Source organism: Acanthaster planci, linkage group LG03 (genome assembly GCF_054643075.1).
Source record: "Acanthaster planci isolate LZ-2023a linkage group LG03, COTS_SCS, whole genome shotgun sequence".
Classification (NCBI taxonomy): Eukaryota; Metazoa; Echinodermata; class Asteroidea; order Valvatida; family Acanthasteridae; genus Acanthaster; species Acanthaster planci.
In genome coordinates, this window is record NC_141779.1 from 1,386,016 (window position 1) to 1,413,122 (window position 27,107).

Sequence of the window (27,107 nt, forward strand, 5' to 3'; positions counted from 1 at the left end):
AAATAAAATAATAATAAGTACCACTCTATGTTGCCCATCGTTTGCTCATATGCATGCAGTCCGTGTCAAAAAAGCTGACCATAAACAAAATGCATCAAATTCCAGTATCGGTTTCGCTTCAGGAGGCATTATATTGCAACCTGAAAAAGGTATAATTAGCTGGAATCCCCAGAATTTCGGACGTAAATTTGATAATTTTTTGGTAGAGAACGTCTCGTATAGCATCTTGTCTACGACTGACTGTAGTTTGACGTCATGGTGTGTGTTGCAGTCAAGATGTAAACTACGGCTGCATCCGAATCTCTTGTCAAGAGCTAGGTATAGGTCTTCGCTCCATTGGAAATGCGTGGAGACGCGTAGACAATAGACCCAGCCGTAGCTCTGAAAGCCCAAGCCTCAGATGGTCGCGTTTGTCCAGGCTTTGGGGGTAGGAAATACATGGTTTTTTATATTGATGCAAATTGCTCGCATACAGTTTTGGGAGATGCTTTTTTTTTCTCTTTGCAATAGTGGTCATTCTTTTGATTTACATTACGAAAAAGATAATAATTGCATTATCTTCAGCTCTTTGTCGTACTTGTGCACACTTACAGGGCCTATTTCAAGCGCGCCAATCACCAGCGCTGTTTTATCCCCTGTTTGGTACCCTGCTCAATATGTGCACAAGTTGATAGACGACCAGTTTTCCACGGTGGCGCCAGCATTAGCATTACAATGCCTACGCACAAGAACGCATGTGTGGCCAAGTTGGCGGGTTCGTTCAAATGTGACTTCACAGGAGGTGAATTTAAAGGTGAGAACTGAGACTGGCTTACCATCCAACAATTGAAAATAAATGGAGAAAAGACGGCAAAGATGATAACGAGATTTCTGTATTACAAACTCCACAAGTTTGGGCTTGGCTTTGTTGATTTTACACTGCTTTTGCTGTGGTAAAGTGCACCCTGCATTTAAACATGGCGGCCCCACAGTGACTGTTAGGCATGCAGGCTGGGATTTTAAAGAGGTTCCTTTGGTTTCTTAACTTTGAAGCAATAATGGAGAGACGAAGAACACTCCTGTGAGACTGTTTTCTGGATTGTTGCACATCTGAGATGTATTTTGACACTTTATTGTACTCAGCAGGTCTGGAAACAGCTCACGCTATATAAACACTGTAGGCCTAGCCTACTTCTGATAACAGCCCAACAGTAAATGTTAATAAAATAAAAAAATAGGCCTAGGGAGTAATAGGGGCCTATGTACTGGTGTGTTGTAAATCTGAAACATGACTTTTGTCCAACAAATTTTTCAACCAATGAAAATCTCCAGCCTGTATGTGGGGCCAAAGTTACTAATTTGATAGTCAAAGAGTAGTCTAACCAAACTGGAGGATAGTATGATTTGATGTGGTAAATGAAGAGACAACATTCCTTTACACCCCACGAGAATTTGTCAGGAAGTCAAAGTCTTTAAAACTAACTAGACCTATCCACTGAGGTTCAGAATTATATGAATACATTATACAATCTGTAACTTCTACATATTTCAGTGAACCTGGTAAAAATTGGGTAGAAAGTAGGCCTCATACTTTAAGTCTGTGTTGCATGGAACCATGTATGGAGATCTCTACTGATTGTATGATGCAAATCTTAAAATTGGAGGTTGTGCTAATCATTTCTAAATACAATTTGATTATTTTCAAAGATTTTTCTTTGCCAAAATGATTTTGGTTATTACCGTAAAATCTTTTTGTACTGAAAATACAATGGGGAAAGGTCTAGTTTCCAAGATAACTGTCCTCTTTGTCTTGTTCATCAGTCTATGTGCTGTCGGTATGTTTGTCAGTCTATCTGTTATTCATCTGTCTGTTATTCCGTTGTCTCTCCCCCTTTCTCTCAGTCATTCTCATTCAGATACGAAGGTTATTGTGGCAGCACTTACCATGTACATGTATGTTTCCTTCCTCAACTTAGTTTTACTTATTGTTCATGGTTGTAGACTGGAATGCTAGTTAGCTTTTGTGATGGAAATGAGACATTGGCTGGATTGTTTTGTGAGTGATAGATCTGATGTAGTCAAATATGCAGTAGTCTTTTCCAAGCAGTGAAAATTTGTTTATTCCCGTCTTTGTGCAAAACAAATCATGATATTCTTGCAATAGGGGTTTCCACAAGAATGTGAAACACATAAATATGAAGCCAGCGTTGAACTGAACGTCATCCTGTTGGTCATTAGCTTGCAAAAGTTATTAAAGCCAGATTCAAGAACTTAAAAATCAGGTGCACTGTGATTTTGTTCTGTCACAGCAACACATTGCTCAACCGAAAGTTCAATTGATGTTTGAATATTGTAGAATTTAGTTTATTTATGTCATGGAATGATACTCAATTCTAATGACGCTGTTGTATGAAGAGGCTCAATATCTATTTTAAATAACATTTGCACTTTTGGCTTTATCATGTGTGTCATTACAAACATCCATTGCAAATATATATGTAGGGTACTTGTATATCTTCAGTTAAACCCCTACATGAAATGTTTTCAACTGTTTATGTTGCACTCTATGTTGGCAACACACGGTGCGGCGTCTCCATGTGAGAATACAGCATGCACAAGTATTGAACATTGGCTACGGCTCTCCACCGCTGCTTCTTTTGATCAAAATTTGAAGCCGTATCGCAGGAGGCGGGACTGGATTATGGCTACCCCTGTAATGCACCACCCCATAAAATGCCATGTATAACTAGATTGATACACCTGCAGTGCTGGGTGCACATACGTGAATTACAAATTCTCAATCAGCTCTCTCCATCTTTCCGATCCTTCAAAGCCCTCTGAGAATCGGCAAACAGGCTCCTCCACTCATATTTTCTTGCCATTTTTTTCATTTTGCATGTTTTAATGACTGTTATGTGCATTCATTTCAGCTAGAGCACAAGCCGCTGATGAGTCGTTGCTTACAGGACGACCAGCGTCTTGTCATTTCTCGATGATGGCCACTGTTGTTAAGGTGATTGTACTGTGATCTCTTACTGTAGCCTTCTTGGTAAAACGTAAGTGATCTTTTGTTATTGGTCATCCCAAAGGTTGGATTCACTGATTGAGTCTCCTGTGAACTCATTGCCTCATGCCCTGTAGACCTAGTACATTAAGACCTACCACACCTTACTGTCTTATAATATAGCTCGTGTAAACAAAGTGTGACTTCATTATGTCTATCTAAGGATCATGCTTGGTGAATACATTTATTTTGCCCAAATACCGGGTGACTTGTATATGGGGAGCTATAAAGGTTAAAATGGTCCCCTAAATCCTCTGATTTTATTATGATTTCACATGCACTCTTGGAGGTTACAGTTAATACTGTTTATAATTTGGGAATGTTTTCTGCAGAGACTGTGATCTCCTGTATTAGCCTTAAGTTGGACCGAGAGAGAACACTATTTCCTTGGCATCAGAGGCTCCTTTGGTACTGACTTTGCATCACTGGTTCATGAACGACTAGGACATGGTAGCAGCCCAATCGCCACCAACAAAATGAATACTCCCAACCAACACGACTCTTTTCAACCAATTAAGTTGTGCTTCTACTCAAGGCAGATTGAAGAGATTGCTTGGCTGAAAAAACAGGTGGGATTGTTTAAACATAACCCCAGATCAACACTCCTTGTTTTGCAGGCTTGCATCTGTAGATGGCTGAAAACAAATCTTAAGAACTGGAAAAAGTAGAGGGATGTAATATGTTAAATTGCTGCTTACAGGCTTGAGGAAAAGGACTTTTTGGGAAGTGTACATGTATTTAAGGTGTTTTGAAAAACAAAATATACTAACTAGTCAAGCAACAATTGAAAAGAAATGGAAAAATGACAACTAAGAAGATTTTAAGAAGATTTATATGAGAAACTCCAGTGATGTGGGCTTGTATATTATTTGGCCCTGATCTTTGTTGATTTGACACTGCTTTCAATGATGTTTCAACTACTGTTGTAAAGTGCACCTATATATTTTGAAATTGTGGCCTCCACATGTGTGCAGTAATACAGATTGGAATTCAAACATGGTTTAGTTTTCCTAGTTTCAGTAGTTTGACAGAGAAACAAGAGCAAGCTAGTCCCTGGAGGCAGTTCTCTGGAGTGTAACAAATCAGAGATATCTTATCACTGGTGACACTACTCGACAGGTATGGAAACAGTCTACATCATATTCTGATATTAGTCCATGGTTATGGTAATAGTGAAATGCCTGGTTGTTATGTAGATCTTGACCTTGGGTTTTGTCTTTTAAGTTTTCAACTAATGAGAATCCCCAGCCTTTAAGGTTGGATTGAATTAAACTACAAAAAATGGATGGAATTTTTTGGTATGGTTGTACAATTTGTGCCAAAGTGAACAGAAACAAGACGGAAGCTGCATCTACAGGCTGCTTGTAGTGAATGAGGAGTGTACTGAAATGAAATGTCCTCATTCCTGGATCAAAATCACGTACAAGGATGAGTGTACACATTCCACAAGGGTTGTTTAAAAAAATCTGGACTTGTTTTATTTTATCAGCCAACTTTTTACTCACTGAAGCCATCCTTCTGTGTCAAATACATTAAAGGTGCAATGCATCAGGTTGTTACAATATGGCACGCTAGCCCACAGTAGGTACAATTCGCTCTTTGCACGCTGCCGCCCCAAGCATGCAGAATCTCGATCTTGATCTTTACAAAGTTGGTTCAGTGATTTCCATGTATGTTGCTTCGTCATTCTGTGCATGCTGTGTCGGATCTTATACCATACGATCGGACAATGTTTCAGAAGCTGATTGTGACATGATTGTACAATCTGCCAGATTGAGGCTCTCCATGCCTATGGCGGCAACATGCAGAATAAATAACGTGTGTGTCCAGAGTTTCTTTCATGATATCCTCAACACAAGACAGGCTTCTATCATACACACCAAGGATTCAACATTGGCTGGGAAGTATGATGTAAGCCATCTTCACAATAATTCTTTTGTGTTCCACATGCCTGGAAGAAGGTCATTTAGGGAAGCACTTATGACTTACTTTTCTCCATCTTTCTCATTTTCCACTGCCCTCTGAGAATCAGTTAATCCAAGCTAATGCACTCATGTTGTATTGTAATTTCTTCCTTTTGCATGTTTTTAATGACTGTTGTGTGTGTCCATCTCAGCCAGAGCACAAGCCGCTGAGTGAGCCGATGTTCATGGTACATCCAACCTCTTGGGGATGGGGTTCCTGTGCTCGTTGTTGAGGTGATCGGACTTTGATCTCTTGCTGCTGCCTGCTGGGTAAAAGGTACGTGGGTCCAATGTTGTTGGTTACTCCAAAGGTATAATTCACTGATTCAGTCCCCTGTGGACTCGTATATATTTCATATATGGACCCAAAACATAATGATGTCAAGCTATTATTTTTTACTTGGACAGTTAATGCTTCCCCATCTTACTGCCTTAGGAAACTAAGCATGACGTCATTATGTTACAGGTCTCTTCACTTTTCAAAAAGTTGACAGGGACAGAGGTCCTTCTCTGTGGATTAATTTAATTTTCGCGTAAACCTGGGTGACATACCTGTGTATGGGGAGCCATAATTTAATACCATTGATAAATTTTGGATGGCAGGTAAAACATGAAATATCAGAGAGTGTTTGGCCCAACCCCTTCGGTGTATGCAAAATCCTATTGAATCAGACGATTTTGGACTGTCTAAATTTTCTTCTTTCTTGGGCTGTTGAAAGAGCCCAAGAAAGTAGAAGGGCTGTCAGTTTAAAATGGCTGCTTCGAAGCTTTAGAATTATGTCTTTTCAGGAGTTGTGTTTGCTGATCAACCAACAATTGAAGAGAGTTGAAACAAAGGTCAATACGAAAATGAGAGTTAAAGACTATAAAGACATCGCAGTGATGTCTACTTGTATGTTATTCAGCTCTGATCTTTGTTTACTGGACTCTGTGGTTTTAGTAACTGTAGCATTGATGAAGAGACAAGACCAAGTCCGTTGGAGACAGTTTTCTGGAGTTTAACACATCACTGGCAACTGGCATTACTGACGACACAACTCACTCGGTAAGCACTTTATATCATGTTCTGATTTGAGCCTAACAATGAAAGTCATGTTCCAGATTTTGAACAATATCTGTACATAATTTTGTATACATGTACAATTGTTCTGTAAAATCTGGAGCATGGCTTATCAGGCTCTACTCTTGAGGATGACGAGAGCATGCTGGATGAAACGTCAAGCACACACTCTACAGTTCTTATCAGAACCATACCTCTTCCAAGGGAGATCTATCCACATGATGTAACCACAAGCCCTGTTTTTAGTCTCCACCTTGTAAATCGTCAAGTCTTATTTAATGGAGGTGAATACTTAGGGCAGTTATGTTTCCTGGTTTCCCATTTGTAAGTTGGTCTTGTAATTGGATGGTTTTGCAGCAAATTTGGCTCTATATAAGGCCTTATCCAAACTTAGCTTTTGTCTGTGACTGTAGGGTTGGTGAAAATCAACTGATCTTGTTGTCATTTTGTTGAACATATCCACTGAAGAATGTTTGATTCTGATATTCCCAAATTTAAGAGAACTATACACAAATGAAGGCAAAAGCTTGGGTCGGTCATTGTGTCTACTAGTAATCTTCTCCCTCTTGTACTCGTTAGTCAATCTGTTTTAGTAGTTAGTTTAGCCTGTGTATGACGATGGTCTTCAAATGGTCGAAAAGTGTATCTTGTTTAATCATGATGAGTACCATCTCTTCAATTATTCTTATTTATTTGACCATCACAAGAACAAACAAAGCAAAATTAAACACAAATTATTAAAAAAAAAAAAGCACAAATACAAGTAAATATAAGCAGTAGCAGGGACCGGGGATAAAAATCCGAATACATAACGAGACAAATATCAGTTATGCTGGTCAGCAGGGACTGCAAAAGTAAAATAAACTACTATTACCCCCGTTTATGCTCATATCATTAGCAAGACAAATTAACCAGAACAAAGGAAACAGTAGTCTCCACACAGGTGATCAAAATGACAGCCCAAAAAAGAGAAAAAAATATCTGAGGAGAACGTTTCATTTCCATATTTCCAAACGTAAGAAAATTATCCCGCAAAGTGAAGGCCATGCTATAAAAAGAATTTTTTTTACTCGTTCTTTTTAATCATGTGAATTTACTCATTTAAAAAATATCCAGTTTAAATCAAGTCCTCTGTGCCCTCCTTTTGAGGTGATTTTATTGGCTTGTTGGTAATTTTGGTTTTTTGTCACTTATTATTCATGTGATGCCTTTAATTGTAAATCATGTCATCCTAATTAAACACTTGTCTGTGATTTGTTTACGCCTGTACTCAGTACCACAATTACGGCCAAGATTTGGACTCTAGCACTGTGCCTATCTGTTCTACGCGTTAGTCTTCTGCTGCTGGTCGAACAGTGATACGCTCCATGCTGTGACATGCTCAGCCTCAATAAAAGTAACAACAGCATGATTTTGATTTCCTCAACATAACAGAACTGAATTTGCAACTGTTGCAGTGACCGTTTGTCTTGTGGTGGCAACAAAAGGTTTTGTTGAAAGGTTGCTTATGTATACCAACGACTTTCCTTATCACATCTTGTCAGCTAGCACTTTATTTGGTAACAGTGCTCTTGTGTATAGGCCAATATAATGTCAGTCTGATGACCTTCAAGACATCCATGGCTTCCAAAGATGTTGTCATGCTAATAAAATGCATCTTAATACATTACTAAGGAAACCAAAGTTTTGCTTATGCTAGGATGGTCAAAGAAAATAGTGGACCTGAATTGTACCTTAGTTAACATGCAGTTTGAAGCTGATAATGAGTACAAAATTTCTTGGGAAAATCTTGTTATGTCACTACCAAATCAAACAGACTTAGTATGTCTTGCTTTCATCTTGCAAGTTTCTAGTGTTGACTATTCTGGAATACAAGTAGCCTATCTGGTACCTTCACAACAGGAACCTTATACATTGACAAATTAGAACAAAATTCAACGTTGAGCAACCAGAATAATTTTCCAGTGAAGAAGATTTAAAATGGATTACACGGATTGGTTGCATATGTACATTGAATTTGTCTTTACTTGAATCTAAAAGCATCCATCTTTTGCTTACATTTGTTGTTAGAGGTCTTCATAGAGCTTTTGACCGTGAAATAGTCTTAGTGAACAGGTGGTACATTGAAACGATCAGGCTGGACAAACCTTAGGGCACTAATTCAAAAACTGCATTTTGCCAATTACATGCTCTTGAGATGACCTACATGTACCTGAACGTTTGAGAACTGAAGTGGTTTAAATAACCCTTCAACACGGGATCAACTTACCAAGTACCCACTTGAATTTGAAACTATATGAAACTTGACAGAGTACTGATTGAATTTGCAGTGGAGTACCCTTGTAATAAGGTCGTTGGGACTGGCAAGTTGTGGGAGGGTCACTGTGTTGTTTGGTGCAAGGAAGCACAAAATGGGGGATTTGAATACCTAGGATTTGCCATGTGGGCCAGATGTGTCAATGGTTTTGCTTTTGTCGGTATTCAAGTGTATTTTGTTATTTCGTGGTGTCTTTCTGATTTTTTCGGTTTTTACACAATAAATTTCTTTTATTGTTTTGGGGGTACTTATTGTTTAATTGATTGATTTGTTTCTGTAATTAATTTTTTTTGGTTATTTTAATGTATTTGTATGTCATATTTATATTATTTTGCCAATTGTATATATTTTTTCTGTTCGATTTATTTATTGCCATTTCTTGAATCTTGTGCTGTTACTGTATTGTGTATGTGTGTGCACGTTTGTGTAAACCTGGAGCTTCAGAAATGAAGTCTTACGGGTGACAGTTATTGGATTAACTGTGCCTCTCGGGGCATTTGTAAGTTTGTGTTTGTGATCTCAGTGTATTTTGTGTTGTGTGTTTTTGTTTAATGTTGCTGTGTTCTTTATCTTGGAAAATGCCGAATAAATGAAATTGTTTCCCTCATTGTACACACGTTATTTAGTCTCTTTTCGACGAAGAGTTTTTATCTCCGAGGTTAAGTAGGTTGACAAATGGTCCGAATGGGCGAGCTTGGGGTGACTCGACAAGGATGCAAATTTCACTATCCCCTGGAGAAAATTTTATTTCGATATTTGGAAACATTAAACAAAAAGGTTTCATATTTTTTTGGTTTTGCATGCTACACACGTCAAATACACGCCACGTTGTCTCCATATCCGATATTAAATTGTCAAGAGATGGGCTGATCCTGGAGTCTTTGGAAAGGTTATATGTTTATCATCCAAAAAGAAAATTTCATGCCGTTTTGCAACAGAACAGACATGGGGGTCAGAGTTTTCCTTAGACATGCTCCCTATTTCGTTCGTTTTCGCTTTGTACACACGGTAGTCGGTCTGCGTCTGCCGCTACATGTCTCCATAGCCGAGTTTACAGTAAATATTCTGAAACGGTCAAAATGGGCTGACCTTGATATCTTCAGAGACGGTATATATTTCTCTGTCCATTGAGATAATTTTCCTGTCCATATTTAAGCTGAAGCCTTGGAAATACCTGCGAAAGAAGGCTAGAGTTGTCCCACTGCTCTTTGTTCTCACTTTACCGAGACACTTCAGCGCACAGTGTGATCGCAATATTTTAGCCAAAAAAGTTTCTGATTGCTTGAAATGTGGTAGACATGATGACAATCAAAGGGCACATGTTCCTCTATTCATTGACGTAGGTTTCATATTCATAATATGCTGAACAAGGCAAGAGATCTTGGCTGTGCTAGTGCTTCCTGTGTTTTTGCAATTTGTCCTTTGGTCACACATTACTGGTCTTCCCAGCAGCAAATCCAGCTTTAGCGTTGGGGGGGGTTCAAACTGAATACAGTTTCGGGCCTATTCAGCATGATTTTGGGGAAGAAGAACTTTCAGAAGCGTGACGGTCGTGACATCCTTGTTTTTATGTCTTGGTATTGTTTTCTTAGGGTATTGGTGCTGATATACCCATTACTCTCTTTCTCACACACCTACAAAGTATTTTTAATGAACAAAATTGTGGCAGGGGCATGCCCCCCACCCTTGCGTCCAATGGCTGGACCATTGCCTCTTCCTGAGCAGAGAATGGCTGCATTATATTCGAGCATAAAAGTGCAGAAATTTGTCCAAATGTGGCATTCATGGCGGCATCTGAAATAGTACATATTCCTCTGTCCATTAGTCGAAGTTTCAGATCCAAATTTGTTATTATTAGGGAAATACCCATCGAAGAAGGCAAGAGTTCATGTCTCACTGCTTGTTATTTTTGTGCAATTGTCCCTTTGTAGACACTCTACTGATCCTCTTCCTGCGCACATGGATCAATATTTGCGCACTAGGGTCCTGATGCTTGCTACTTTTGTTCAATTTCCCTTTGCCACATTTTACCGGTCCTCGATCTTCCCCAGTAAAGATGGCTTCCCATACCCGGGCTTTACAGGTCTAAAAGTGCTTCAAATCTAAGAGTCTCAGCGACATATGAAAGGGCACACTTTCCTTCATCAGATGACATAGGTTTTATATTTCTAGTTATTGGGGAAATACACGAAAAAAGAAGACAAGGGATCTGTAACTGCTTGTCAGATTCGTGACTTTTCCCCTTTCTCCACACTTTAGCAGTCCTCTTCCCGCACAAAGATGGTTTTATGTATTCGAACATAACAGGTGTGAAGATTGTCCAAATCTAGCAATCCTACCACTATCCGAAAGGGCGCATGTTCTAATAATTGATACGTTTCATATCCATCCTTGGTGTGTTTAGGGAAATATCGGAGAAAGAGGACGAATTTTTCTCAGACTGCTTACTGTTTTTTGTGAATTTCTGCATTCGTCCTCACATTACCATTCCTCATCCCGCGCAAATACAGCTCCATATGTTCGACCAAAGAACGTCTAAAAATTGTCTAAATCTGGCAATCCCAGTACCGTGTAAAAGAGCACGTTTCACGTCCATGTTAGAAAAATGTTGGCGAAAAAGGCAAACCTTGTCCTACTGCTTGTAACTTTTGTTCATTTCTCTTTTCTAGTACTGCCTGACAGAGAATAAGTTCCACTCTCTATTGAAGAAATTTTCATTATCCTCTTGTTCTAGATAGGGAAATATTAGCAAAGGTAGGCAAGAGTTTTTGTCCCACTACTTTTTACTTTACCGTTCGTGTTTCCGTGCATAAATGGCTCCATATGTTTCAGTATAAGGTTTGAAAATTGTCCAAATATAGCGTTCTTGACAGCTACTGAAAGGGCACTTGTTCTCCATTCGTTGACGTATTTAAAGTTTCAGGAAAATTAAATGAAGTTAGGAAAAAGTTTGCATTCCACTGCTTTTTTTTGTTGTTCACCTCTTTTGGTTCAATTTGTTTCATTGTGCTATTATTTAGGACTTTTAATTTTAGGCCATTTAATTATTTAGGTATTTATTAATTTTGCTTCTCTACCCTTAAGTTCTCAACTTCGTACATATTCCACTCATCTTATTTGCTGCATTTAATCCTTCTCAATTGCACATATTTAAAGCTCCTAACATGTAACTATTTCAAGATCTGAAATCGTAAGTAGTCCAAGTTTCAAATCTTGCAGTTATTTCTGAATTTGGTGATTTAGGTATTTCGATATTTTGTCATTTTGCTATATGACCCTTTAATTTTGAAATTTGTTCACCTATCTCATTTGCTGCACACCCATGTTTATTCCAGTCTGAATTCCAACATAACTAAAGGTGCATGGATCAAACCTTTTGAAGAAATCAATTTCTCAATAGTCCAAGACTCAAGTTTAGATAGAGATAGTTTGAAATTTGGATGTTTAGTTACACTGGTATTGAGTATTTTCTTAGCCCTTCTTTTAACTTTGGAAATTCGTACATATTTTAACCTAACGCATTCGCTGCATTCCGATGTATTCCCGTCTGAATATTCGTAAGTAAAGCTCCAAAAATCTAACCTTATCAAGGAATCACAACCTGATTAGTCCAAGACTCAAATAGTGCAGGTATTTACACATTTAGCTATTTATTTAGACAGATACTGAGTCTTTTGTTTCCTCCGCCTTAACTTTAGAAATTCGTATATATTTAAGCCTGTTTTATGCCTTTCTTTCCGATGGTTTTCCGTCTGAGTTCCAACCTAACTAAAGCTCCAAAATCTAGATGTTTGAAGAAATCCATTCCTCAATATTCCAAGACTCAAACTGTGCTGATATTTAGAAATCTGGCTATTAAGTTAGACTTTTATTGAGTCGCCTTATCCTTAACTTTTAAAATTCGTACATATTAGACCCTACCGCATTTTCTTTATTTTTATGTTTTCTCGTCTGAATTGCAACATATAACGTAAGCTCGAAAACTCTAACAAATTCAAGAAATCAATTCCTGAATAGTCCAAGACTGAAATAGTGCAGGTATTTAGAAATTTAGCTATTTACTATAGAGTCTTTTTGAAGCCCTACCCTCAACTTTGGGAATTTGCACATATCATTTTGACCCTACCACATTTGGTGCATTACGAGGCTTTCCCCAATCAATTCCAACATAACTAAAGCTCCAAAACTCTAAATTTTTCAAGACAGAAATTCTGAAAATGTCCAAGACTAGAATCGTGCAGGATTTAGAAATTTGGCGATTTAGTAAGACAGATATTGAGTCTTTTTGTAGTCCTACCCTTCACTTTAAAAAGAAAATCGTACATATTTCATATGTACGACTTTATCGTACAATATTGTACATATTTCATATGTACCATTTCATATCTCAATTGCTGCATACCGACATTTCCTAAGAATTCCAACATAACTGCAGCTCCCAAAATATCTAAATATCTAAAACTTAAATCGCACAAGTATTTTGAAATATGGTGATTTAGTTAGACAGATATGGAGTCTTTTATAGCCCTACCCTTAACTTTAAAAAAAATCGTACATATTTCTCCCTTTCTCATTTGCTGCAATACGATGTATTCCACTATGAATTCCAACATAACTGAAGCTCCACAAATCTAAAGTTTTCAAGAAATCAGTTCCTCAGTAGTCCAAGACACAAATTGCGGGGGTATTAGGAAATTTCGCGATTTAGTATACAGATATTGAGTCCTTTTATAGCCCTAGCTTGAAAAACAAAGTTGTACATATTTCCCCCTGGCCCATTTGCTGCATTTTGATATATTCCCCTAAGAATTTCAACATAAATGAAGCTCAACAAATCTAAATTTTTCCAAGAAATCAATTCGTCAATAGTCCAAGACTCAAATTGTGCAGGTACTTAGAAATTTTGCGATTGAGTTAGAAACATACGGTGTCTTTTTGATGCCCTACCCTTAACTTAAACATTATGGGGTCCGAAATTTATAGGGATGAGAAAGAAGATACCTGCAAGACTCTATAGATTACCATCAATATGGGGACAAAGTCAGCATGAGAATGTATATACATACATCTCTCTCATAGATCATCGTCAATATTTGTACTCCATAGATTACCGTTATTATATGATCTCTAGTGTATTAGCTAGATTAGATTACTATCAGTATGAAGATACCTTCATAATTCCATAGATTGCCGTCAATATGAGGACATCAGTGTATCAGCATGAGAATGTACATACATAAATTAGTCCATAAATTATATGTGCATCAGTCAATAGACTACCGTCAATATGGGTACAACAGAGTACCAGCATGAGAATGTAGATACATACATAACTCCATAGATCACCGTCAATATACGGACTCCATAGTTTGCCGTCATTATGGTGCTCAGTCATGCATGACAGGAGGGATACCCACCAAGGTATCGTTTAATAGAAATAATACTGCTTCTACTTTTCGGAGATCCTTTTACATTATAGTAATATCTCATTGTATGGGCATATTAACCCCTTTCTTCAGGGTTAAGTTTTTTCTGGGACACCCTGTACATGACCGTCATTATGGGGACAACATTGTATCACCATGAGAATGTAGAATACATACATCACTCCATGTATTACCGTCAATATGGGGACTCCACAGATTGCCGTCATTATACGGACTCCAGTGTACTATAGTCATGTAAAAGTAGATCCATATACATCACTCCATATATTACCGTCATTATGGAGATTCCACAGAATACCGTCATTATAGGGACTCCAGTGTAAATGTAAATGTAGATACATACATCACTCCATATGTTACCGTCCAAATGGGGACTCCACAGATTACCGTCATTATAGGGACTCCAGTCAATAAGCAAGGGAGTATAGATACATACATTGCTCCGTAGATTACCGTCATTATATGGGGTCCAGATTTATAAGATGAGAATGAAGATACCTGCATCACTCCATAGACTACCATCATTATCGAGACTCCATGGATTACAGTCATTATAGGCACCCCAGTTCATAAGCAAAGGAATATAGACACACATTGCTGGAAGGATTACTGTCATTATTGTGTCCCTAATTTATAAGGATGAGAAGGAAGATAAGTGCATCACTCTATAGATTACCGTTATCATGGTGTCCCAAATTTATTAGCATTTTCATGAAAATAACTGCATCACTCCATAGATAACCATTATTATATGGACTCCAATTTATAAGCGAGGAAGTATAGATACATACATTACTCCGAAAATTAACGTCATATGGGTCCCAAATTTATCAGGATGTTCATAAAGATACCTGCATCACTACATAGAATACCGTCATTGTGGGGTCCCAAATTTTTAAAGATGAGAATGAAGATAAATGCATCACTCCATAGTTTACTATCAACATGGTGACTCCATAGATTACCCTCACTACAGGGACTCCAGTGTGTTAGAATGTTATTGTAAATAAATGCATCATTCCGTATATTACTGTCATTATAGGGACTCCTGTTCATTTGCAAGGGAATGTAGATACCCTGTACATGGGTTGTTCTATACATTACCCTTATATTTTTGTGTAATTCTGACTTTGCGGTATACCGGGTCCTGTAATCGCACAGACATTGCTTCATGTATTCGAGCATAAAAGGCCTTAAAATAATCAAAATCTGGCAATCTTTGTGTCACCTCAAAGGGCACATATTCCTCTATAGATGTCAAGATTTACAGTAGTTAGGGATATATCTGCAAAAGGAAGTGCGAGTTATTTCTGACTGCTTTTCTCGCCCAGAGAATGCTTCATATTTCCCAGCATTAAATGTCTTCAAATTACCTACATCTTGCATTCTTGGTGTCATCTGAAAGGCCACATGTTTCCCTATCCATTCGTTTAAGTTTCATATCCATGTTTGCAGTAGTTAGGGAAATATCTTCCAAAGGAAATGCAAGTTCGTGTCTAATTGCCTGATATTTTTGCGGAATTGTGGCTTCGTCTACGCTATACCGGTCCTGATCCTGCGCAGAGAATGCTTCATATAATCGAGCATAAAACGTCTGAGAATTATCTAAATCTGGCAATCTTGGTTTGATCTGAAAGGTTACATGTTTTCTTATCCATTAATATATGTTTTATATCCATATTTGCGGTAGTTAGGGAAATATCTTCCAAAGGGAATGCAAGTTCGTGTCCAATTGCCTGATATTTTTGCGGAATTCTGGCTTCGTCTGCACCATACCGGTCCTTATCCGGCGCAGAGAATGCTTCATATAATCGCGCATAAAAGGTCTGAGAAATATCTACTTCTGGCAATCTTGGTGTCATCTGAAAGGCCATGTGTTTTGCTGTCCATTCATATAAGTTTCATATCCATATTTGCAGTAGTTAGGGAAATATCTTGCAAAGGAAATCCAAGTTCGTGTCCAATTGCCTGATATTTTTGCGGAATCCTTGCTTCGTCTGCGCTATACCGGTCCTTACCCCGCGCAGAGAAGGCTTCCTATAATCGAGCATAAAAGGTCTGAGAATTATCTAAACCTTGCAAACTTGGTGTCATCTGAAAGGCCACATGTTTCACTGTCCATTTGTATAAGTTTCATATCCATATTTGCAGTAGTTAGGGAAATATCTGCCAAAGGAAGTGCGATTTCTTGTGTGACTGTTTGATATTTTTGCGGAATTCTGGCTTCGTCTGCGCTATACCGGTCCTTTTTCCACGCAGATACTGTTTCATAAAAGGTCTGAGAATTATCTAAATCTGGCAATGTTGGTGTGATCTGAAAGCGCACATGTTTCCCTGTCCATTCATATAAGTTTCATATCCATATTTGCAGTAGTTAGGGAAATATCTGCCAAAGGAAGTGCAAGTTCTTGTCTGACTGATTGATATCTTTGCGGAATTCTGGCTTCGTCTACGCTATACCGGTCCTTATCCCGCTCAGAGAAGGCTTCCTATAATCGAGTATAAAAGGTCTGAGAATTATCTAAATCTGGCAATCTTGGTGTCATCTGAAAGGCCACATGTTTCCCTGTCCATTCATATAAGTTTCATATCCATATTTGCAGTAGTTAGGGAAATATGTTCCAAAATAAATGCAAATTCGTGTCCACTTGCCTGATATTTTTGCGGAATTCTGGCTTCGTCTACGCTATACCGGTCCTTATCCTGCGCAGAGAATGCTTCCTATAATCGAGAATAAAAGGTCTGAGAATTATCTAAATCTGGCAATCTTGGTGTCATCTGAAAGGCGATATGTTCCTCTATCGATTCATATTAATTTCCTATCCATATTTGCGGTAGTTGGCAAATAGCTGCCAACGGAAGTGCGAGTTCTTTTCCAACTGCCTCCTTTTTTGCGGAATTCTGGCTTCGTCTGCGCTATACTGGTCCATATCCCACGCAGAGACTGCTTCATATAATCGATCATAAAAGGTCTGAGAATTATCTAAATCTGGCAATCTTGGTGTTATCCGAAAGGCTATATGTTCCCCTACCTATTTGTATAAGTTTCATATCTACTTTTGCAGTAGTTAGGGAAATATCTTGCAAAGGAATTTTAAGTTCGTTTCCAATTGCCTGATTTTTTTTCCGGAATTCTTGCTTCGTCTGCGCCATACCGGTCCTTATCCTTCGCAGAGAATGCTTCATATTATCGAGCATAAAAGGTCTGAGAGTTATCTATATCTGGCAATCTTGGCATCATGTGAAAGGCCATATGTTCCTCTATCCATTCATATAAGTTCCATATCCATATTTGCAGTAGTTAGGGAAATATCTGCCAAAGAAAGTGCAAGTTCTTGTCTGACTGATTGATTTTTTTCCGGAATTCTTGCTTCGTCTGCGCCATACCGGTCCTTATCCTTCGCAGCGAATGCTTCATATAATCGAGCATAAAAGGTCTGAGAGTTATCTATATCTGGCAATGTTGGCATCATGTGAAAGGCCGTATGTTCCTCTATCCATTCATATAAGTTCCATATCCATATTTGCAGTAGTTAGGGAAATATCTGCCAAAGGAAGTGCAAGTTCTTCTCTGACTGATTGATACCTTGCGGAATTCTGGCTTCGTCTACGCTATACCGGTCCTTATCCCGCTCAGAGAACTCTTCCTATAATCGAGCATAAAAGGTCTGAGAATTATCTAAATCTGGTAATCTTTGTGTCCTGTGAAATGCCATTTGTTCCTCTATCCATGCATATAAGTTTCGTATCCATGTTTGCAGTATTTAGGGAAATATCTGCCAAACTAAGTTCGACGTCTTTTCCAACTGCCTCCTTTTTTGCGGAATTCTGGCTTCATCTGCAATATACCGGTCCTTATCCTGCGTAGAGAATGCTTCATATAATCGAGCATAAAAGGTCTGAGAATTATCTAAATCTGGCAATCTTGGTGTCATCTGAAAGGCGATATGTTCTTCTATCAATTCATATTAATTTCATATCCATATTTGGAGTAGTTAGGGAAATAGCTGCCAAAGGAAGTGCGAGTTCTTTTCCAACTGCCTCCTTTTTTTGCGGAATTCTGGCTTCGTCTGACCTATACTGGTCCTAATCCCACGCAGGGAATGCTTCATATAATCGAGCATAAAACGTCTGAGAAGTATCTAAATCTGGAAATCGTGGTATCATCTGAAAGGCCACATGTTCCTCTATCTATTTGTATAAGTTTCATATCCATATTTGCAGTAGTTATGGAAATAGCTGCCAAAGGATGTGCGAGTTCTTTTCCAACTGCGTCTTTTTTTTGAGGAATTCTTTCTTCGTGTGCGATATACCGGTCCTAATCCCACGCAGAGAACGCTTCATATAATCGAGCATTAAACGTCTGAGAATTATCTAAATCTGGCAGTCTTGGTGTCATTTGAAAGGCCACATGTTCCTCTCTCTATTTGTATAAGTTTCATATCAATATTTGCAGTAGATAGGGAAATATCTGCCAAAGGATGTGCAAGTTCTTTTCCAACGGCCTCCTTTTTTGTTCCGGAATTCTGGCTTCGTGTGCGATATACCGGTCCTAATCCTACGTAGAGAATGCTTTATATAATCGAGCATAAAAGGTCTGAGAATTATCTAAATCTGGCAAACGTGAAGTCGTCTGACAGGCCACATGTTTCCCTATCTATTTGTATAAGATTCGTATCCATATTTGTAGTAGTTAGGGAAACAGCTGCCAAAAGAAGTGCGATTTCTTGTGTGACTGTTTGATATTTTTGCGGAATTCTGGCTTCGTCTGCGCTATACTGGTCCTTATCCCAGGCAGATACTGCTTCATATAATCGAGCATAAAAGGTCTGAGAATTATCTAAATCTCTCAATGTTGGTGTGATCTGAAAGGTTACATGTTTCCCTGTCCATTCATATAAGTTTCATATCCATATTTGCAGTAGTTAGGGAAATGTCTGCCAAAGGAAGTGCAAGTTCTTGCCTGACTGATTGATATCTTTGTGGAATTCTGGCTTCGTCTACGCTATACCGGTCCTTATCCCGCGCAGAGAATGCTTCCTATAATCGAGTATAAAAGGTCTGAGAATTATCTAAATCTGGCATTCTTGGTGTCATCTGAAAGGCCACTAGGTTCTCTATCCATTCATATAAGTTTCATATCCATATTTGCAGTAGTTAGGGAAATATTGTCAAAAGGAATTGCAAATTCGTGTCCACTTGCCTTATATTTTTGCAGAATTCTGGCTTCGTCTGCACCATACCGGTCTTTATCCTGCGCAGAGAATGCTTTATATAATCGAGTATAAAAGGTCTGAGAATTATCTAAATCTGGCAATCTTGGTGTCATCTGAAAGGCCACATGTACCCCTATCTATTTGTATAAGTTTCATATCCATATTTGCAGTAGTTAGGGAAATATCGTCAAAAGGAATTGCAAATTTGTGTCCACTTGCCTGATATTTTTGCGGAATTCTGGCTTCGTCTGCACCATACCGGTCTTTATCCTGCGCAGAGAATACATTATATAATCGAGCCTAAAAGGTCAGAGAATTATCTAAATCTGGCAATCTTTGTGTCATCTGAAAGGCCATTTGTTTCTCTTTCCATTCATATTAATTTCCTATCCATATTTGCGGTAGTTGGCAAATAGCTGCCAAAGGAAGTGCGAGTTCTTTTCCAACTGCTTCCTTTTTTGCGGAATTCTGGCTTCGTCTGCGCTATACCGGTCCATATCCCGCTCAGAGAACTCCTCCTATAATCGAGCATAAAAGGTCTGAGAATTATCTAAATCTGCCAATGTTGGTGTCATCTGAAAGTTTACATGTTTCCCTATCCATTCATATAAGTTTCATATCCATATTTGCAGTAGTTAGGGAAACAGCTGCCAAAGGAAATATGCAAGTTCGTGTCCAATTGCCTGATATTTTTGCGGAATCCTTGCTCCGTCTGCGCTATACCGGTCCTTTTCCCGCAAAAGGATTGCTTCATATATTCGAGCATAAAAGGTCTGAGAATTATCTAAATCTGGTAATCTTTGTGTCATCTGAAATGCCATTTGTTCCTCTATCCATTCATATAAGTTTCGTATCCATGTTTGCAGTATTTAGGGAAATATCTGCCAAACTAAGTTCGAGGTCTTTTCGTACTGCCTCCTTTTTGCGGAATTCTGGCTTCGTCTGCAATATACCGGTCCTTATCCTGCGCTGAGAATGCTTCATATAATCGAGCATAAAAGGTCTGAGAATTATCTAAATCTGGCAATCGTGGTGTCATCTGAAAGGCCACATAATTCCCTGCCCATTCATATAAGTTTCATATCCATATTTTCAATAGTTAGGGAAATAGCTGCCAAAGGAAGTGCAAGTTCTTTTCCAGCTGCCTCCTTGTTTTGCGGAATTCTGGCTTCGTCTGCGCTCTACCGGTCCTCATCCCGCTCATGGACTGCTTCATATAATCGAGCATAAAACGTCTCAGAATTATCTAAATCTTCCAATCTTGTTGTCATCTGAAAGGCCACATGTTTCCCTATCTATTTGTATAAGTTTCGTATCCAATTCTCAGTAGTTAGAGAAATAGCTGCCAAACTAAGTTCGAGTTCTTTTCCAACTGCCTCCCTTTTTTGCGGAATTCTGGCTTCGTCTGCAATATACCGGTCCTGATCCCACGCAGAGAATGCTTCATATAATGGAGCATAAAAGGTCTGAGAATTATTTAAATCTGGCAATCTTGGTGTCATCTGAAAGGCCACATGTTTCCCTGTCCATTCATATAAATTTCATATCCATATTTGCGGTAGTTAGGGAAATATCGTCCAAAGGAAATGCAAGTTCGTGTCCACTTGCCTGATATTTTTGCGGAATTCTGGCTTCGTCTGCGCTATACTGGTCCTCGTCCCACACAGAGACTGCTTCATATAATCGAAATCTGGCAATCTTGTTGTGATCTAAAAGGTTACATTTTTCCCTGTCCTTTCATATAAGTTTCATATCCATATTTGCAGTAGTTAGGGAAATATCTGCCAAAAGAAGTGCAATTTCTTGTCGGACTGTTTGATATTTGTGCGGAATTCTGGCTTCGTCAACGCTATACTGGTCCTTATCCCGCGCAGAGAAGGCCTCCTATAATTGAGCATAAAAGGTCCGAGAATTATCTAAACCTGGCAATCTTGGTGTCATCTGAAAGGCCACATGTTTCCCTGTCCATTTGTATAAGTTTTATATCCATATTTGCAGTAGTTAGGGAAATATCTGCCAAAGGAAGTGCAAGTTCTTGTCTGACTGATTGATATCTCTGCGGAATTCTGGCTTCGTCTACGCTATACCGGTCCTTATCCCGGTCAGAGAAGGCTTCCTATAATCGAGTATAAAAGGTCTGAGAATTATCTAAATCTGGCAATCTTGGTGTCATCTGAAAGGCCACTAGGTTCTCTATCACTTCATATAAGTTTCATATCCATATTTGCAGTAGTTAGGGAAATATTGTCAAAAGGAATTGCAAATTCGTGTCCACTTGCCTTATATTTTTGCAGAATTCTGGCTTCGTCTGCACCATACCGGTCTTTATCCTGCGCAGAGAATGCTTTATATAATCGAGCCTAAAAGGTCAGAGAATTATCTAAATCTGGCAATCTTGTTGTCATCTAAAAGGCCATTTGCTCTTTTATCCATTCATAAAAGTTTCGTATCCATGCTGGCAGTATTTAGGGAAATATCTGGAAACTAAGTTCGAAGTCTTTTCGAACTGCCCCTTTTTTGGCGGAATTCTGGCTTCGTCTGCAATATACCGGTCCTTATCCTGCGCAGAGAAGGCTTCATATAATCGAGCATAAAAGGTCTGAGAATTATCCAAATCTGGAAATCTTGGTGTCATCTGAAAGGCCATATGTTTTTCTATCCATTTATATAAATTTCATATCCATATTTGCAGTAGTTAGGGAAATAGCTGCCAAGGAAGTGCAAGTTCTTTTCCAACTGCCTCCCTTTTTTGCGGAATTCTGGCTTCGTCTGCGCTATACCGGTCCTTATCCCACGCAGAGAATGTCATCTGGAAGGTCACGTGTTTCCTTGTCCCTTCAGATAAGTTTCATATCCATAATTGCAGTAGTTAGGGAAATGTCTGCCAAAGGAAGTGCGATTTCTTGTCTGACTGTTTGATATTTTTGCGGAATTCTCTCTTCCTCTACGCTATACCGGTCCTTATCCCGCTCAGAGAAGGTTTCCTATAATTGAGTATAAAAGGTCAGAGAATTATCTAAATATGCCAATCTTGGTGTCATCTGAAATTCCACATGGTTCTCTATCCATTCATATAAGTTTCATATCCACATTTGCAGTAGTTATCGAAATAGCTGCCAAAGGAAGTGCAAGTTCTTTTCCAACTGCATCCTTTTTTGCGGAATTCTGGCTTCGTCTACAATATACCGGTCCTTATCCCACGCAGAGACTGCTTCATATAATCGAGCATAAAAGGTCTGAGAATTATCTAAATATGCCAATCTTGGTGTCATCTGAAAGGCCATATGTTTTTCTATCCATTTATATAAGTTTCATATCCACATTTGCAGTAGTTAGGGAAATAGCTGCCAAAGGAAGTGCAAGTTCTTTTCCAACTGCCTCCCTTTTTTGCGGAATTCTGGCTTCGTCTACAATATACCGGTCCTTATCCCACGCAGAGAATGTCATCTCGAAGGTCACGTGTTTCCTTGTCCCTTCATATAAGTTTCATATCCAAATTTGCAGTAGTTAGGGAAATGTCTGCCAAAGGAAGTGCGATTTCTTGTCTGACTGTTTGATATTTTTGCGGAATTCTGGCTTCCTCTACGCTATACCGGTCCTTATCCCGCTCAGAGAAGGTTTCCTATAATTGAGCATAAAAGGTCCGAGAATTATCTAAATATGCCAATCTTGGTGTCATCTGAAATTCCACATGGTTCTCTATCCATTCATATAAGTTTCATATCCACATTTGCAGTAGTTAGGGAAATAGCTGCCAAAGAAAGTGCAAGTTCTTTTCCAACTGCCTCCTTTTTTGCAGAATTCTGGCTTCGTCTACAATATACCGGTCCTTATCCCACGCAGAGACTGCTTCATATAATCGAGCATAAAAGGTCTGAGAATTATCTAAATCTGGCAATCTTGGTGTCATCTGAAAGGCCACTAGGTTCTCTATCCATTCATATAAGTTTCATATCCATATTTGCAGTAGTTAGGGAAATATTGTCAAAAGGAATTGCAAATTCGTGTCCACTTGCCTTAAATTTTTGCAGAATTCTGGCTTCGTCTGCACCATACCGGTCTTTATCCTGCGCAGAGAATGCTTTATATAATCGAGCCTAAAAGGTCAGAGAATTATCTAAATCTGGCAATCTTGTTGTCATCTAAAAGGCCATTTGCTCTTTTATCCATTCATAAAAGTTTCGTATCCATGCTGGCAGTATTTAGGGAAATATCTGGAAACTAAGTTCGAAGTCTTTTCGAACTGCCCCTTTTTTTGCGGAATTCTGGCTTCGTCTACAATATACCGGTCCTTATCCCACGCAGAGACTGCTTCATATAATCGATCATAAAAAGGTCTGAGAATTATTTAAATATGGCAATCTTGGTGTCATCTGAAAGGTTACATGTTTCCCTATCCATTTATATAAGTTTCATATCCATATTTGCAGTAGTTAGGGAAATAGCTGCCAAAGGAAATGCAAGTTCGTGTCCAATTGCCTCCTTTTTTGCAGAATTCTGGCTTCGTCTGCGCTATACCGGTCCATATCCCACGCAGAGACTGCTTCATATAATCGAGCATAAAAGGTCTGAGAATTATCTAAATCTGGCAGTGTTGGTGTGATCTGAAAGGTCACATGTTTCCCTGTCCCTTCATATAAGTTCCATATCCATATTTGCAGTAGTTAGGGAAATATCTGCCAAAGGAAGTGCAATTTCTTGTCGGACTGTTTGATATTTTTGCGGAATTCTGGCTTCGTTTAGACTATACTGGTCCTTATCCCGCGCAGAGAAGGCCTCCTATAATCGAGCATAAAAGGTCCGAGAATTATCTAAACCTGGCAATCTTGGTGTCATCTGAAAGGCCACATATTTCCCTGTCCATTTGTATAAGTTTCATATCCATATTTGCAGTAGGTAGGGAAATATCTGCCAAAGGAAGTGCAAGTTCTTGCCTGACTGTTTGATATTTTTTTCCGGAATTCTGGCTTCGTCTGCGCTATACTGGTCCTTATCCCGCTCAGAGAAGGCTTCCTATAATCGAGTATAAAAGGTCTGAAAATTATCTAAATCTGGCAATGTTGTTGTGATCTGAAAGAGCACATGTTTCCCTGTCCGTTTATACAAGTTTCATATCCATATTTGCAGTAGTTAGGGAAATATCTGCCAAAGGAAGAGCAAGTTCTTGTCTGACTGATTGATATCTCTGCGGAATTCTGGCTTCGTCTACGCTATACCGGTCCGTATCCCGCTCAGAGAAGGCTTCCTATAATCGAGTATAAAAGGTCTGAGAATTATCTAAATCTGGCAATCTTGGTGTCATCTGAAAGGCCACTAGGTTCTCTATCCATTCATATAAGTTTTATATCCATATTTGCAGTAGTTAGGGAAATAGCCGCCAAAGGAAATGCAAGTTCGTGTCCAAGTGCATGATATTTTTGCGGAATCCTTGCTTCGTCTGCGCTATACCGGTCCTCATCCCACGCAGAGACTGCTTCATATAATCGAGCATAAAAGGTCTGAGAATTATCTAAATCTGGCAGTGTTGATGTGATCTGAAAGGTCACATGTTTCCCTGTCCCTTTATATAAGTTTCATATCCATATTTGCAGTAGTTAGGGAAATATCTGCCAAAAGAAGTGCAATTTCTTGTCGGACTGTTTGATATTTGTGCGGAATTCTGGCTTCGTCTACGCTATACTGGTCCTTATCCCGCGCAGAGAAGGCCTCCTATAATTGAGCATAGAAGGTCCGAGAATTATCTAAACCTGGCAATCTTGGTGTCATCTGAAAGGCCACATGTTTCCCTGTCCATTTGTATAAGTTTTATATCCATATTTGCAGTAGTTAGGGAAATATCTGCCAAAGGAAGTGCAAGTTCTTGTCTGACTGATTGATATCTCTGCGGAATTCTGGCTTCGTCTACGCTATACCGGTCCTTATCCCGGTCAGAGAAGGCTTCCTATAATCGAGTATAAAAGGTCTGAGAATTATCTAAATCTGGCAATCTTGGTGTCATCTGAAAGGCCACATGGTTCTCTATCCATTCATATAAGTTTCATATCCATATTTGCAGTAGTTAGGGAAATAGCTGCCAAAGGAAGTGCAAGTTCTTTTCCAACTGCCTCCCTTTTTTGCGGAATTCTGGCTTCGTCTACAATATACCGGTCCTTATCCCACGCAGAGAATGTCATCTGGAAGGTCACGTGTTTCCTTGTCCCTTCATATAAGTTTCATATCCAAATTTGCAGTAGTTAGGGAAATGTCTGCCAAAGGAAGTGCGATTTCTTGTCTGACTGTTTGATATTTTTGCGGAATTCTGGCTTCCTCTACGCTATACCGGTCCTTATCCCGCTCAGAGAAGGTTTCCTATAATTGAGCATAAAAGGTCCGAGAATTATCTAAATATGCCAATCTTGGTGTCATCTGAAATTCCACATGGTTCTCTATCCATTCATATAAGTTTCATATCCACATTTGCAGTAGTTAGGGAAATAGCTGCCAAAGAAAGTGCAAGTTCTTTTCCAACTGCCTCCTTTTTTGCAGAATTCTGGCTTCGTCTACAATATACCGGTCCTTATCCCACGCAGAGACTGCTTCATATAATCGAGCATAAAAGGTCTGAGAATTATCTAAATATGCCAATCTTGGTGTCATCTGAAAGGCCACATGGTTCTCTATCCATTCATATAAGTTTCATATCCACATTTGCAGTAGTTAAAGAAATAGCTGCCACAAGAGGTGCAATTTCTTGTCGGACTGTTTGATATTTTTGCGGAATTCTGGCTTCGTCTACGCTATTTTGGTCCTTATCCCGCGCAGAGAAGGCCTCCTATAATCGAGCATAAAAGGTCCGAGAATTATCTAAACCTGGCAATCTTGGTGTCATCTGAAAGGCCACATGTTTCCCTGTCCATTTGTATAAGTTTCATATCCATATTTGCAGTAGGTAGGGAAATATCTGCCAAAGGAAGTGCAAGTTCTTGCCTGACTGTTTGATATTTTTTTCCGGAATTCTGGCTTCGTCTGCGCTATACCGGTCCTTATCCCACGCAGAGACTGCTTCATATAATCAAGCATAAAAGGTCTGAGAATTATCTAAATCTGGCAGTGTTGATGTGATCTGAAAGGTCACATGTTTCCCTGTCCCTTTATATAAGTTTCATATCCATATTTGCAGTAGTTAGGGAAATATCTGCCAAAAGAAGTGCAATTTCTTGTCGGACTGTTTGATATTTGTGCGGAATTCTGGCTTCGTCTACGCTATACTGGTCCTTATCCCGCGCAGAGAAGGCCTCCTATAATTGAGCATAGAAGGTCCGAGAATTATCTAAACCTGGCAATCTTGGTGTCATCTGAAAGGCCACATGTTTCCCTGTCCATTTGTATAAGTTTTATATCCATATTTGCAGTAGTTAGGGAAATATCTGCCAAAGGAAGTGCAAGTTCTTGTCTGACTGATTGATATCTCTGCGGAATTCTGGCTTCGTCTACGCTATACCGGTCCTTATCCCGGTCAGAGAAGGCTTCCTATAATCGAGTATAAAAGGTCTGAGAATTATCTAAATCTGGCAATCTTGGTGTCATCTGAAAGGCCACATGGTTCTCTATCCATTCATATAAGTTTCATATCCACATTTGCAGTAGTTAGGGAAATAGCTGCCAAAGGAAGTGCAAGTTCTTTTCCAACTGCCTCCCTTTTTTGCGGAATTCTGGCTTCGTCTACAATATACCGGTCCTTATCCCACGCAGAGAATGTCATCTGGAAGGTCACGTGTTTCCTTGTCCCTTCATATAAGTTTCATATCCAAATTTGCAGTAGTTAGGGAAATGTCTGCCAAAGGAAGTGCGATTTCTTGTCTGACTGTTTGATATTTTTGCGGAATTCTGGCTTCCTCTACGCTATACCGGTCCTTATCCCGCTCAGAGAAGGTTTCCTATAATTGAGTATAAAAGGTCAGAGAATTATCTAAATATGCCAATCTTGGTGTCATCTGAAATTCCACATGGTTCTCTATCCATTTATATAAATTTCATATCCATATTTGCAGTAGTTAGGGAAATAGCTGCCAAGGAAGTGC

The 27,107-nt window shown here is 39.0% G+C and overlaps 2 long non-coding RNA genes across 10 annotated transcripts in view; one reads left to right on the forward strand and one right to left on the reverse strand.

The window, feature by feature from the left end:
* The window catches only part of LOC147799536 (uncharacterized), a 243,924-nt gene that overhangs the window by 103,816 nt on the left and 113,001 nt on the right, over positions 1–27,107 (reverse strand). The gene's annotated exons all lie outside the window — the stretch shown is intronic.
* Positions 1–27,107, forward strand: part of LOC147799537 (uncharacterized) — a 151,194-nt gene that overhangs the window by 89,601 nt on the left and 34,486 nt on the right. For 4 of the 9 annotated variants that reach the window (XR_015424727.1, XR_015424730.1, XR_015424729.1 and 1 more), the window contains exons 1-6: positions 726–793; positions 2,910–3,035; positions 3,376–3,612; positions 4,058–4,162; positions 5,160–5,284; positions 5,948–6,052. The exons of 4 other annotated variants lie outside the window; for them this stretch is intronic. This is a non-coding gene — a long non-coding RNA (uncharacterized LOC147799537). Of the gene's footprint in view, positions 1–725; positions 794–2,909; positions 3,036–3,375; positions 3,613–4,057; positions 4,163–5,159; positions 5,285–5,947; positions 6,053–27,107 lie in introns of those variants that run through there. One more of the 9 variants, XR_015424728.1, reaches the window with a different exon arrangement.